Here is a 12,485-nt window from a genome sequence, read left to right on the forward strand (position 1 = left end):
TCTGCTGTGTGATTTCCGGCGATCCGCCCCTCTAGCTTCACCATGCTTACGTAGTTGTGCTTGTTAAGAATGTTTATCTTGAAATCAGAAAATTCCACAACCATATTTCATCCATAATTAATCCTATCTAATTCTTTTGATGACTCATTTTATGATCAAACCAATTATAAGGATAACAGAACCAAATGAACATTTTGTTTTTATTCCAAATTTGTCTTTTTGACCAACTTTTTTCTTCAATGATTCTGTAACAACAAATTAACAGGAGTTTTTTCAATATAAAATTGTTGCAGTAAGAATCCTTACTTCATATAAAATTGTTGCAGTAAGAATCCTTACTTCATTTGTATTATAAGTACTTTTATTTTCCTCTCGCAAGTACACAGATACTTCCATTAGTTTTTTTGAGCTTAAAAATATTAGCCGAGTCAGAATTTTTGTGGAGGGATTCAAAATATAAAGAATAAATACACAGAGAAATTAAGGGAGTTCTACAATGTATACGTCTGGGAAAGGAGGCACGATTACAGGGGCAGATGTAGCCTTTATATGGGTTCACGGGAATGCAATCACTTTTGTTCTTACCGTATATTTCTATTGGAAATCCATAAAATATCTATAAATAGCTGATTGTGAACCTAGTTATTATTTTGTGTTAACTTGAAATCATTATAGGAACCCATATACTTTAAAACTTAGATCCATCTTTGAGTACGAAATAATTCCCTTGCGACCTCTAGCTCCGCCCCAGCTTACTCATGCATGGGCGAGTCACAGATTCAACAAAAACTCATGACTTCCGACTTAGAATATGTATGTTTTTCTGTTGTATGAAATGAAAAACAAAATATAAAAGAGTTTAAAAAAATATAAATAGAGTTAAATGTACTCAAAACTCATAAAGCCTAGAGGGCTCGGTTTCTAATCCTGTGAGTGGAAAAATTCTTGGTAAATAAGCTTTCTCCTTTAAGAATCCTATGCATACGTAAATCTGAACTAGTCGGGCCAGTAAGTATCGGGTACCAGATGGTTATAAAGAAAAAAAAAATAGTAGGAAGTGGACAAGAATCTTTGTGACTGATTAAATATTATTTTGTGTATTTGAAAACAAATTCTCCAGCTTTTCCTGTTATGAAGTAAAATCAAACAAAAAGTCAGGAATTCGTGGTATTTCAATGAGAACAAATTAATTAGTTGACTTTTCCAAGAAGATACTGATGATGATGATTGCATTGATGCTATGGATTAGACTACTATATGTCTTTTTGGATTCATTTATGCTTCTAAGCAAAGCTAATGCCTTGCTTTTTGGAAATTCAAAATATCAATATTCTCAAGTACTTGATAGGAATGCTTAAAGCTGCCTAAGAAAGGTATAAATATAATGTATGCCTTTGCGAAATTCACCTGTAAAACCGTAGATAGCTTTAGTATTTCTTGAATGCTCACTGCAAGAAATCGGACTTTTTTGGCGGCAATAAAAGTTGCTACCAAAGCTGAGATGGTCTCTAAATGTTTTTAGTGGCGATCTTACTTCTAATGCTGAATGTTTTTTGTTACGACTCTTGGGGGTCACACCCAAATGTGTACATTCTGTATGACTAAACTTGCCACAAATTAAAAATAGATAAATACGCTACAAAATGAAGTTCCGCAAAATAGATTTTTTGGAAGAAATCTTAGATAATTTATGCATTTCTTGAATGCTCAAGACAAGAAATTTAACTTTCTTATCAGAGCCAAACCATTAGCTTTGATACCAGTTGTTGGGCTAAAACGGTCCAAAGATACTCTTAACATGATGTGATATTGTCCGTTTTGGGCTAAGCCCGCACGGTTTTCCCCAAAAGGCCTTACATCATTAATAGTATCCAACTCCTTATAAGTAGCTCCTTTTTCTTTTCAGCTACCAATGTGGTACTTTGTTCGCACACCCAACAATCCCCCCTCGAACTAAGTTCCTCGTGGCCTGTGTGCCACCCACACTGTCAGAGTATTTACGGTCACCGAAGCCAAAAGACTGTGAATGCGTCTTCAAAGCTACGGGTAAAGGTTGTAAATCGGCCCATAGATGGGCAAAGGCACTAAGCCGGGCCCCACGCCACACTCCGCCATACGGGTAAAGGTTGTAAACCGGCCCATAGACGGGCAAAGGCACTAAGCCGGACCCCACGCTACACTCCGTCATCTTTATACTCGTCCCGCCAAACCATTGGCTCTGATACCAGTTGTTGGGCTAAAATGACCCAAAGATACTCTTAACATGATCTTAACATGATGTGATATTGTCCGCTTTGGGCTAAACCCGCACGGTTTTCCCCTAAAAGTCTCACATCATTAAGAGTATCCAACTCCTTATAAGTAGATCTTTTTTCTTTTCAGCTATCAATATGGTACTTTGTTCGCACACCCAACAAAAGTCGCTACAAAAAAAGCCGAGATGATCGCCACTAAATGTTTTAGTGGCAACCTTAGGATTGTTATAAATACTTCCCATGCTAAAAAAAAAATTGTGACAGCTCTTGGGGTTGGCTAGAAATGTGTACATTTAGTTGACGACTAAACTCGCCACTAAAGTAGACAAATACGCTATAATAAAGGTACCAAAAAATAGATTGTTGGTAGAAACCCAAAGATAATTTTAGCATATATACGATAGCTCCAGTTTCTAATCTTTCTTTCTTTTGTTTTTGTTATCTGTCTCGCTATCATTTAATATTTATGAACTTTCTCTACTTTAACTGGTAGGAGCATTATAAAAGTCTGCACATACAAGTACGTAATATGTACGTAGTGTATTTCACAAATATTAGTAGTTAGAAAGACATGAATAAACTTATTCATTCTCGGTGCTGAATTATGTAAAGGTATTTGAATATACACGACTCTTATGATTTTCTTAAATTTGTGGTCTAAAATATGTCATCAACATCTTTGTCTATAAAATCATGTCCTCAAGTATACAAATGAGAAGTTTAAAATTAAAGTGTTCCAAACTTTACAAATATGATATTCTTTTCAAGAAAGACTATAAAGAAAAATGTATCACCTTGAACTTGAACTTTGTGCTAAGTTAATTACATCGTATGAATTAAAACGGCGGGAATAGAGATGAAATGATTTTATATGTTATATGTCCATCACTTATAATTTGGATATAAAATAAATGTCTCTACAAAGGTCTTTCGAATTTATTTACAAACTAGTCTCAGCGTACGCGCTTTGCGCATGACCAAAGCGCGTACCTAATTTGACAACAAACACTACATAAAAATACTGAGTTTAACTACGAACTTCATCGTAAAACCGCTAAATTGCTAGCACCTAATTTTTTTTTTTTTTGATAATTTGTTACTAATTCGTCGCTAAATAAGATTAGCGATGAATATTATTGTTTAACTTTCTGTCGATAATTCATGCTTATTTAGTAGTGGAATAACATAACATATAAAATAATATTTGAGAGTTTTCTTTTGTTAGAATAAATGTAACAAAAAAAATGACAATTCATTTAGGATATAATTTATTTTTTGCAATTTCATTCTCGATAAGTGAAAAGTGTCACATAATTGGGATAGGAGGAGTAATTTTCAAGTGCCAAATGAAGATGCTCTTTGACACATGCTTTTTCTTCCATTTATCTGTCAAACATGTCTGCTAATGCTCAGATTTTCTTGGATGTATTATTTCAGGACTCTATAGCTACAGGGTGGGTGATGTGCTTCGGGTTACTGGACACAAGAACAACACGCCTCAATTCAACTTTGTACGCCGGGAAAATGTAATCTTGAGCATCGATTCTGACAAGACTGATGAATTTGAGCTGCAAAATGCAGTGAAAAATGCAGCGAGCAATCTGATGACATTTCGATGCATGTGTAACCGAGTACACCAGCTATGCGGATACTGCTACCATTCCAGGCCACTATGTCATATTCTGGCAGCTGAGCGAGAATGGCTCCACCCAGATTCCTCCTTCGGTTTTTGAAGAATGTTGCCTCACCATTGAAGAATCTTTAAACAGCGTCTACCGCCAGGGCCGTGTGTGTGACAAATCCATCGGACCTCTGGAAATCAGGAGAGTGGAAATAGGTACTTTTGACAAGCTCATGGACTATTGTTGCACCAACTTAGGTGCTTCCATAAACCAATACAAGACGCCGCGGTGCGTGAAACTTGTGCCGCTCATGAAGCTATTGGACTCAAGGGTCGTGTCTAGCTACTTCAGTCCCATGTGTCCAAAATGGGTACCTGGAAGCAAGCAATGGAACAACACAAATTGAACTATCGGTCGATACTTACAACAGACAGTGACGGAGGCAGGATTTTCATCAAGAAGGTTCATCATCTACTAATTACTATATGTACCTAAAAAAAGGTTTCGACTGTCGTGTCAAGCTACTTCAGTCCTGTGTGTTCAAAATAGGTTTGTAGAAGCAAGAAATGGAACAACATGAATTGAATTATCTGTGTAGATACTTATAAACAGTATTGACGGAGGCAGGATGTTCACAGAGAGGGTTACGTTCATCATCTACTATATATACCTAAAAAAAGTTTGACCTTGTATCTGCTGATTTCTGGCGATCCGCCCCTCTAGCTCCACCCTGCTTACGTAGTTGTGCTTGTTAAGAATGTTTATCTTGAAATCAGAAAATTCCACAACCATATTTCATCCATAGTTAATCCTATCTAATTCTTTTGATTACTCATTTTATGATCAAACCAATTATAAGGATAACAGAACCAAATGAACATTCTGTTTTTATTCCAAATTTGTCTTTTTGACCAACTTTTTTCTTCAATAATTCTGTAACAACAAATTAAAAGAGTTTTTCCAATACAAAATTGTTGCAGTAAGAATCCTTAATTCATTTGTATATAAGTACTTTTATTAACCTCTCTCGTAGATACACAGATACTTCCATTAGTTTTTTTGAGCTTAAAAATATTAGCGGAGTCAGAATTTTTGCGGAGGGATTCAAAATATAAAGAATTCTACAATGTATACATCCGGGAAAGGAGGTACGATTACAAGGGCAGATGTAGCCTTTATATGGGTTCACGGGAATGCAATCACTTTTGTTCTTACCGTGTATTTCTATTGGAAATCCATAAAATATTTATAACTAGCTGATTGTGAACCTAGTTATTATTTTGTGTTAACTTGAAATCATTATAGGAACCCATATACTTCAAAACATAGATCCACCTTTGAGTACGAAATAATCCCCTTGCTACTTCTAGCTCCGCCCGGCTTACTCATGCATGGGCGAGTCACAGATACAAAAACTCATGACTTCCGACTTAGAATATATTTTTCTGTTGTATGAAATGAAAAACAAAATATAAAAGAGTTTAAAAAAATATAAATGGAGTTAAATGTAATACTCAAAACTCATGATGCCTAGAGGGATCGGTTTCTAATCCTGTGAATGGAAAAATTCTTGGTAAATGAGCTTTCTCCTTTAATAATCCTATGCATACGTAAATCTGAATTAGTCGGGCCAATAAGTATCAGTTACCAGATGGTTAAAAAGAAGAAAAAAAATAGTAGGAAGTGGACAAGAATCTTTGTGACTGATTAAATATTATTTTGTGTATTTGAAAACAAATTCTTCAGCTTTTCCTTTTATAAAATCAAATCAAACAAAAAGCCAGGAATTCGTGGTATTTCATTGAGAACAAATTAATTAGTTGACTTTTCCAAGAAGACACTGATGATGATGATTGCATTGATGCTATGGATTATATTACTATATGTCTTTTTGGATTCATTTATGCTTCTAAGCAAAGCTAATGCCTTGCTTTTTGGAAATTCAAAATATAAATATTCTCAAGTACTTGATGGCAGTGCTAAAAGCTGCCTAAGAAAGGTATACATATAACGTATACCTTTGTGAAATTCACCTGTAAAACCGTAGATAGTTTTAGCATTTCTTGAATGCTCACTACAGGAAATCGGACTTTTTTAGCGGCAATTAAAGTTGGTACAAATGCTGAGATGATCTCTACTAAATGTTTTTACTGGCGACCTTAGAATTGTTACAAGTACTTCTGATGATTTCATCTGAATTACAACTCTTGGGGTCACCACAAAGAGTGTTCATTTTGTAACGACTAAACTCGCCACTAGTTACAAATAAACAAATATGCTACAAAAAAAGGTTCCACAAAATAGATTTTTTTTTTTTTTGGGAAGAAATACTACAAGAACTTAGACTTTTTTTGGGTGGCGATTAAAGTCGACAAAAGCCGAGATGGTCTAAGATAATTAATAAGTACTTCCCATGCTAAGCAACATTTTGTGACAACTCTTCGGGGTCGCCACAAATGTGTGCATTTAGTGACGACTCAACTTGCCACAAAAGTAAGCAAATACGGTCTAACAAAGGTTCCAAAAAAAATAGATTTTTGGTAGAAACCCTAGATAATTTTAGCATCTCTATGATAGCTCCAATTTCTGCTCTTTCTTGATAGATTATGTAAATATTTTGTACTCTCCTATTTTAGGTAGGATATTTTTGTATATTAACCAATTCAAGGAATGAAAGGAAACTACGGAAAATAATTCTTTCATGGTATCAGCAGTCTAGGTTTTTTTTTTTCCCTCTCCTCTCTCCTCTCTGCTGCCCTAGCTCCGTCGGCTGCCACCTTTTTCCGCCACCATGTCCGACTCCAAATCATCCTTTCACCCAGCTTTTGCCGTCTCCAACATCCGTAATAACATTCCTGTGGTTCTTGAAATGGAGAATGCACAATACGGTACATAGGCGGAATTGTTTAAAATTCACGCCAAATCCCATAGGGTCATACACCATATCATCGCACCAGAGAAAGGGAAGCAGGCAGCCCCTCCCTCCGATGACGACAAAGAACTTTGGTCGACCCTTGATGCGACTGTGCTTCAGTGGATTTATTCCACGATTTCGAATGACCTCCTTACTACTATTCTTGAGCCTGGAGCGACGGCCATGGAAGCCTGGGATCGCTTGCGTGACATCTTCCAGGACCATCAAAACTCCCGTGCCGTTATGCTCGAACAAGAGTTTTCCACAACTAGGATGAAAGACTTCCCGAACGCGTCTGCGTATTGTCAAAGGCTCAAGAGCATCTCTGATCAGTTAAAAAATGTGGGGGCTCCGGTTTCCAATTCCCGCCTTGTTCTTCAGCTTGTTTCGGGTCTCACTGACGCATTCAAGGGTGTGGGAACGCAGATTCGTCACAACAAACCATTGCCTCCTTTCACCGAGGCGCGCTCCTCACTCGTTCTGGAGGAACGAGAACAGGCGATGCAGGCGGCCCACTCTACTCCTTCGGCGATGGTGGCTGCCACAGGTGGCGAGGGTTCGACTTCTTTTTTTGATAATACTAATTCGTCTGGTCATTCTGTGAATAACAGGGGCAAAAATAAAAACAACAAAGGCCGCAATTCTGGCCGTCGGAACGGCTCTGGCCGTGGAAACGATGGCGGCAAAAGCAGCCGTGGCGGCAGCCGCGGTCACAGCGGCGAAAATTCCCAGCCACCGCCAGGCAGCTGGCCGCGTCACCCATCTCCTCACCCGTGGAAGTTTCCAAATTATGCTTGGGGATGGATGCCACAATGGGCCGTGCCACCTTGCCCGTATCCGTCAACTTGGCCGACGTCTTCGCAAGGCCCCTCGGCCAAACAGCCGGGCATTCTCGGCCCTGCTCCCCAGCCTCCGCAGCAGGCTTATGCTGCTGCCCCGTATCAGCAGATGTATGCCCCGTCTTATGCTCCCACGGACATCGAATCAGCAATGCATACGATGACTATGAATCCTCCGGACCAGAAGTGGTACATGGACACCGGTGCCACATCCACGAATGATAATCTCTCGTCTTATTCTAATTTGAGCAATCATCATCATGGTATTGCTGTTGGTAATGGTCATTCAATTTCAATTCACGGTTGTGGTCATACTCATTTGCCTCCCCCAAACCCTCCTTTATCGTTGAAAAATGTCCTTCACGCCCCAAAACTCATTAAAAACTTAATCTCTGTTAGAAAGTTCACTACTGATAACTCTGTGTCTGTTAATTTTGATCCATATGGGTTTTCTGTGAAGGATTTTCAGACGGGGATGCCACTAATGAGATGTGAGAGCCGGGGCGATCTATATCCCATCACCACCACCATCACAAACACAGCCAATTCTCCATCAACCTTTGCTGCTTTGTCTTCTTCTCTTTGGCATGATCGTTTGGGTCACCCGGGAGCGTCAGTTTTGAATTCTCTTAGGATCAATAAAAGCATTGAATGTAATAATTCTAGTTGCTCTAGTATTTGTCGTTCTTGCGTGCTTGGAAAACATATTAAGTTGCCTTTTGTTCCGTCTAATTCGAACACTTGTATGCCTTTTGATATTATTCATAGTGATTTATGGACTTCTCCTGTCTTAAGTTCCATGGGTCATCGATATTATGTTCTTTTCTTGGATGATTTCTCGAAATATTTGTGGACTTTTCCCTTAGCTAGGAAATCTGATGTCTTTGCTAAGTTCTTAGAATTTCGGGCCCATGTCCGAACGCATTTTGAACGAGAAATAAAAAATGTCCAATGTGATAATGGGAAAGAATATGAAAATAATGATTTTTGGCGTCTTTGTGAGTCGAATGGGATGTCTTTCCGTCTTTCTTGTCCTCATACGTCCTCACAAAATGGGAAGGCCGAAAGAAAGATTCGGTCTATCAATAATGTCGTGCGAACTCTTCTTGCCCACGCTTCTCTTCCGCCTTCCTTTTGGCATCATGCATTGCAAATGGCAACTTACCTACTCAATATTTTACCAAGCAAGTTATTGAACCATAAGTCTCCCCCCTATGCTCTATATCATAAGGAACCTATGTACTCTCACCTTCGGATCTTTGGGTGTTTGTGCTACCCTCTTTTCCCGTCAACTACGATTCATAAGTTGCAGGCTCGGTCTACACCTTGTGTATTTTTGGGATACCCATCAAACCATAGAGGCTACAAATGCTATGACTTATCATCAAATAAGATCATCCTTAGTCGTCATGTTGTTTTCGATGAGACTCGGTTTCCCTTTGCTAATTTTCCTACTCCTCAACCCTATACATACGATTTTTTGGACGAAGGGATCTCCCCTTATATTTTTCATCACCTCCAAAAAATCGGGACCTGCCCCCTCCCCGCCCGCTGCCCAGCCGACCACTGCTTCTCCACTGCCTCCTGTCACCACTGCTGGTCCCATGGTGAGGCAGCCCAAGCAGGACCGACTGCCAGCCCCAGCTAGCCCGACTGCCAGCCCCCGTCCCCTTGCTACTGTCCAGCCGTCTATCCCCACTCCCCGTCCCACCATGGTCACCCGCAGCCAACGAGGTATTGTCAAGCCTAAACGTCAGTTTAACTTACATACCACGGTTACGAAATCTCCTCTACCTTGTAACCCATTGGCCGCTCTTTGTGACCCGAATTGGATAATGGCTATGAATGATGAATTTGATGCTCTTGTTAGGAATAAGACGTGGGATTTGGTCCCCCGTCCACCTAATGTTAATGTTATTCATTCTATGTGGATTTTTACTCATAAGGAAAAGTCTAATGGTGATTTTGAGAGGCATAAAGCCCGACTTGTAGGTGATGGCAAAACTCAGCAGGTTGGCATTGACTGTGGTGAGACGTTCAGTCCGGTGGTGAAACCGGAAACTATCCGCACTATCCTTAGTCTTTCGTTGTCAAAGCATTGGCCTATACATCAACTGGATGTGAAGAATGCTTTCCTTCACGGTGAGCTCAAGGAAACTGTGTATATGCATCAACCTATGGGTTTTCGGGATCGCACACATCCTGATTATGTTTGCCTATTGCGTAAGTCTCTCTATGGGCTTAAGCAGGCTCCACGTGCTTGGTATAGACGATTTGCAGATTTTGTGTTTTCCCTTGGCTTCTTTAATAGCAGGTCTGATAATTTTTTGTTCATCTACCATGCGGGGACTGAAATGGCATACATTTTACTATATGTTGATGATATTATACTCACTGCATCCTCAGACGCTCTCCGTCGTTCCATCGTGGATAGGCTTGGTTCCGAATTTGCTATGAAGGATTTAGGTCCTTTGAATTATTTTCTTGGCATTGCTGTGACCCGTCACAAGGGGGGGATGTTCCTCTCTCAATGTAAGTATGCCGGGGAAATCATTGATCGCGCGGGTATGTCATCTTGCAAGCCCTCTCTCACTCCGGTTGACACAAAACCGAAGGTCAGTGCTACTTCGGGTGCTCCTTATGAAGATCCCACTCATTATCGTAGTCTCGTAGGTGCTCTTCAGTATCTCACTTTCACGAGACCAGATATTTCATATGCTTTCCAACAGGTGTGCTTACATATGCATGATCCGAGGGACGATCATATGCATGCTCTTAAGCGGATTGTGCGGTATGTTCAGGGCACTCTTGACCATGGGTTGCATCTCTACCCATCATCGATCACCGACCTTGTCTCCTACACCGATGCAGATTGGGGTGGTTGTCCGGACACTCGTCGTTCTACGTCGAGGTATTGTGTATTTTTGGGTGACAACTTGATTTCTTGGTCGTCAAAGTGACAACCAACTCTTTCTCGGTCTAGCGCTGAAGCAGAGTATCGAGGTATGGCTAATGTTGTCTCTGAGTCTTGCTGGATTCGCAATCTTTTATTGGAACTACATTGTCCGGTTCGCAAGGCTATGTTGGTATATTGTGACAATGTGAGTGCCATATATCTGTCCGGTAATATGGTGCAACATCAACGCACCCAACATATTGAGATGGACATAGATTTTGTGCGTGAGCAGGTTGCGCGGGGACAAGTTCGAGTCCTTCATGTCCCGTCCCGATATCAGATTGTAGATATTTTCACTAAAGGTCTTCCTCAGGTCCTTTTTGAAGAATTTCATGACAATCTCAGCGTTCGTAAACCTTCCGTTTCGACTGCGGGGGTGTGATAGATTATGTAAATATTTTGTAATATTTTGTAATCTCTTATTTTAGGTTAGAATATTTTGTAATATTTTGTACTCTCTTATTTTAGGTAGGATATTTTTGTATATTAACCAATTCAAGGAATGAAAGGAAACTATGAAAAATAATTCTTTCATTTCTGTCTGTTGTTTTGTTTTCTGTCTCCCTATCATTTCATATTTATGAATCTATCTCTACTTTATTTGGTGGAGCATTATAAAAGTCTATACATATAAGTACGCAATATGTACGCAGTGTATATTCACAAATATTAGTAGTAGTAGTAGTTAGAAAGTCATGAATAAACCTATTCACTTTCGGTGTGATTTATGTAAAGGTATTTTGAATAGACACGGAACTTAATGATTTTTTAAATTTGTGGTCTAAAATATGTTATAGACATCTCTGTGGCTATAAGAGTAAAATGAACTTCATGCTCAGTTAATTACACTGTATAAATTAAAACGGGGGAGTAGAGATGAAATTGTAAAGAAATGGATCATGGGCCTAACTCAACCTCAAAAGCTAGCTTATGAGGGGAGGATTGCCTAAGTCCATATAAGGAGACCACCCATCTCATTAACCACCGATGAGGGACTTTTTTTCATTTTTCAACACCCCACCTCACGCCCAGGGCTGGACATCTGGAGCGTGGGCAATTTAATTTGGGGGCCTAATATCGGGTGAGATGAGTCCTGCTCTGATACCATGTAAAGAAATGGATAATGGGCCTAACTCAACCCCAAAAGCTAGCTTTTGAGGGGAGGATTGCCTAAGTCCATATAAGGAGACCACCCATCTCATTAACCACCGATGAGGGACTTTTTTTCATTCTTCAACAGAAATGATCTCATATGCCCATCACTTGTATATAATTTGAATATCAAAGAAATGTACATCTCTACAAAAATCTCTCGTACTTTATTATATTAACTTATACTACTAATTTTCTGTAAAACTGGATTATATAGCTAAATAATATTTTCAATGGTCCGGAATGAGAATTTTTTTTTTTTGGGGGGGAGGGGTTGGTGACATGGGCCATAATCTTCTGACTTCCACTAACATATTCCAACATATAAACAAATGAAAAGTTAGATTTCCTGTCAATTGATCTCTAGTCCACACTCAGCTTTATTCTGTGAAAAATTCGATTATTCCTTTATTTCTTTTCTTCAAAAATGAAAAAAAATTAAAGGTACTGCCAGCTCCCTATGCACTATAATAAATACAAAAAATGAGCTAAAAGCTCCTTTATCCCAATCATTTCAAACTATATTAGCTAGAAACTACAAATTCTTTTGGAGTATAAACTACTAAAATAAATTACACTTATTTGCTCTTTTTTCTTCCTAAAAAGTAATAGACTAGCTTAAATTAATCAAAACTCTTTAATTATTACAACAATATAGTGGTACGAAATTTGCTCAAATTATTGGTCCTAAGCTCGAATAAAAGAAAATGATTCTACCTTTACCGTAAACAAACAATCAACTTAAAC

General features: G+C 38.9%; 1 pseudogene; it reads left to right on the forward strand.

Moving 5' to 3' along the window:
• Positions 1-2,948: 2,948 nt before the first annotated feature.
• On the forward strand, positions 2,949-4,518 carry LOC132626976 (indole-3-acetic acid-amido synthetase GH3.6-like; annotated as a pseudogene).
• The last annotated feature ends 7,967 nt before the right edge of the window (positions 4,519-12,485 follow it).

This window comes from Lycium barbarum, chromosome 1 (genome assembly GCF_019175385.1).
Source record: "Lycium barbarum isolate Lr01 chromosome 1, ASM1917538v2, whole genome shotgun sequence".
In the NCBI taxonomy this organism is placed as follows: domain Eukaryota; kingdom Viridiplantae; phylum Streptophyta; class Magnoliopsida; order Solanales; family Solanaceae; genus Lycium; species Lycium barbarum.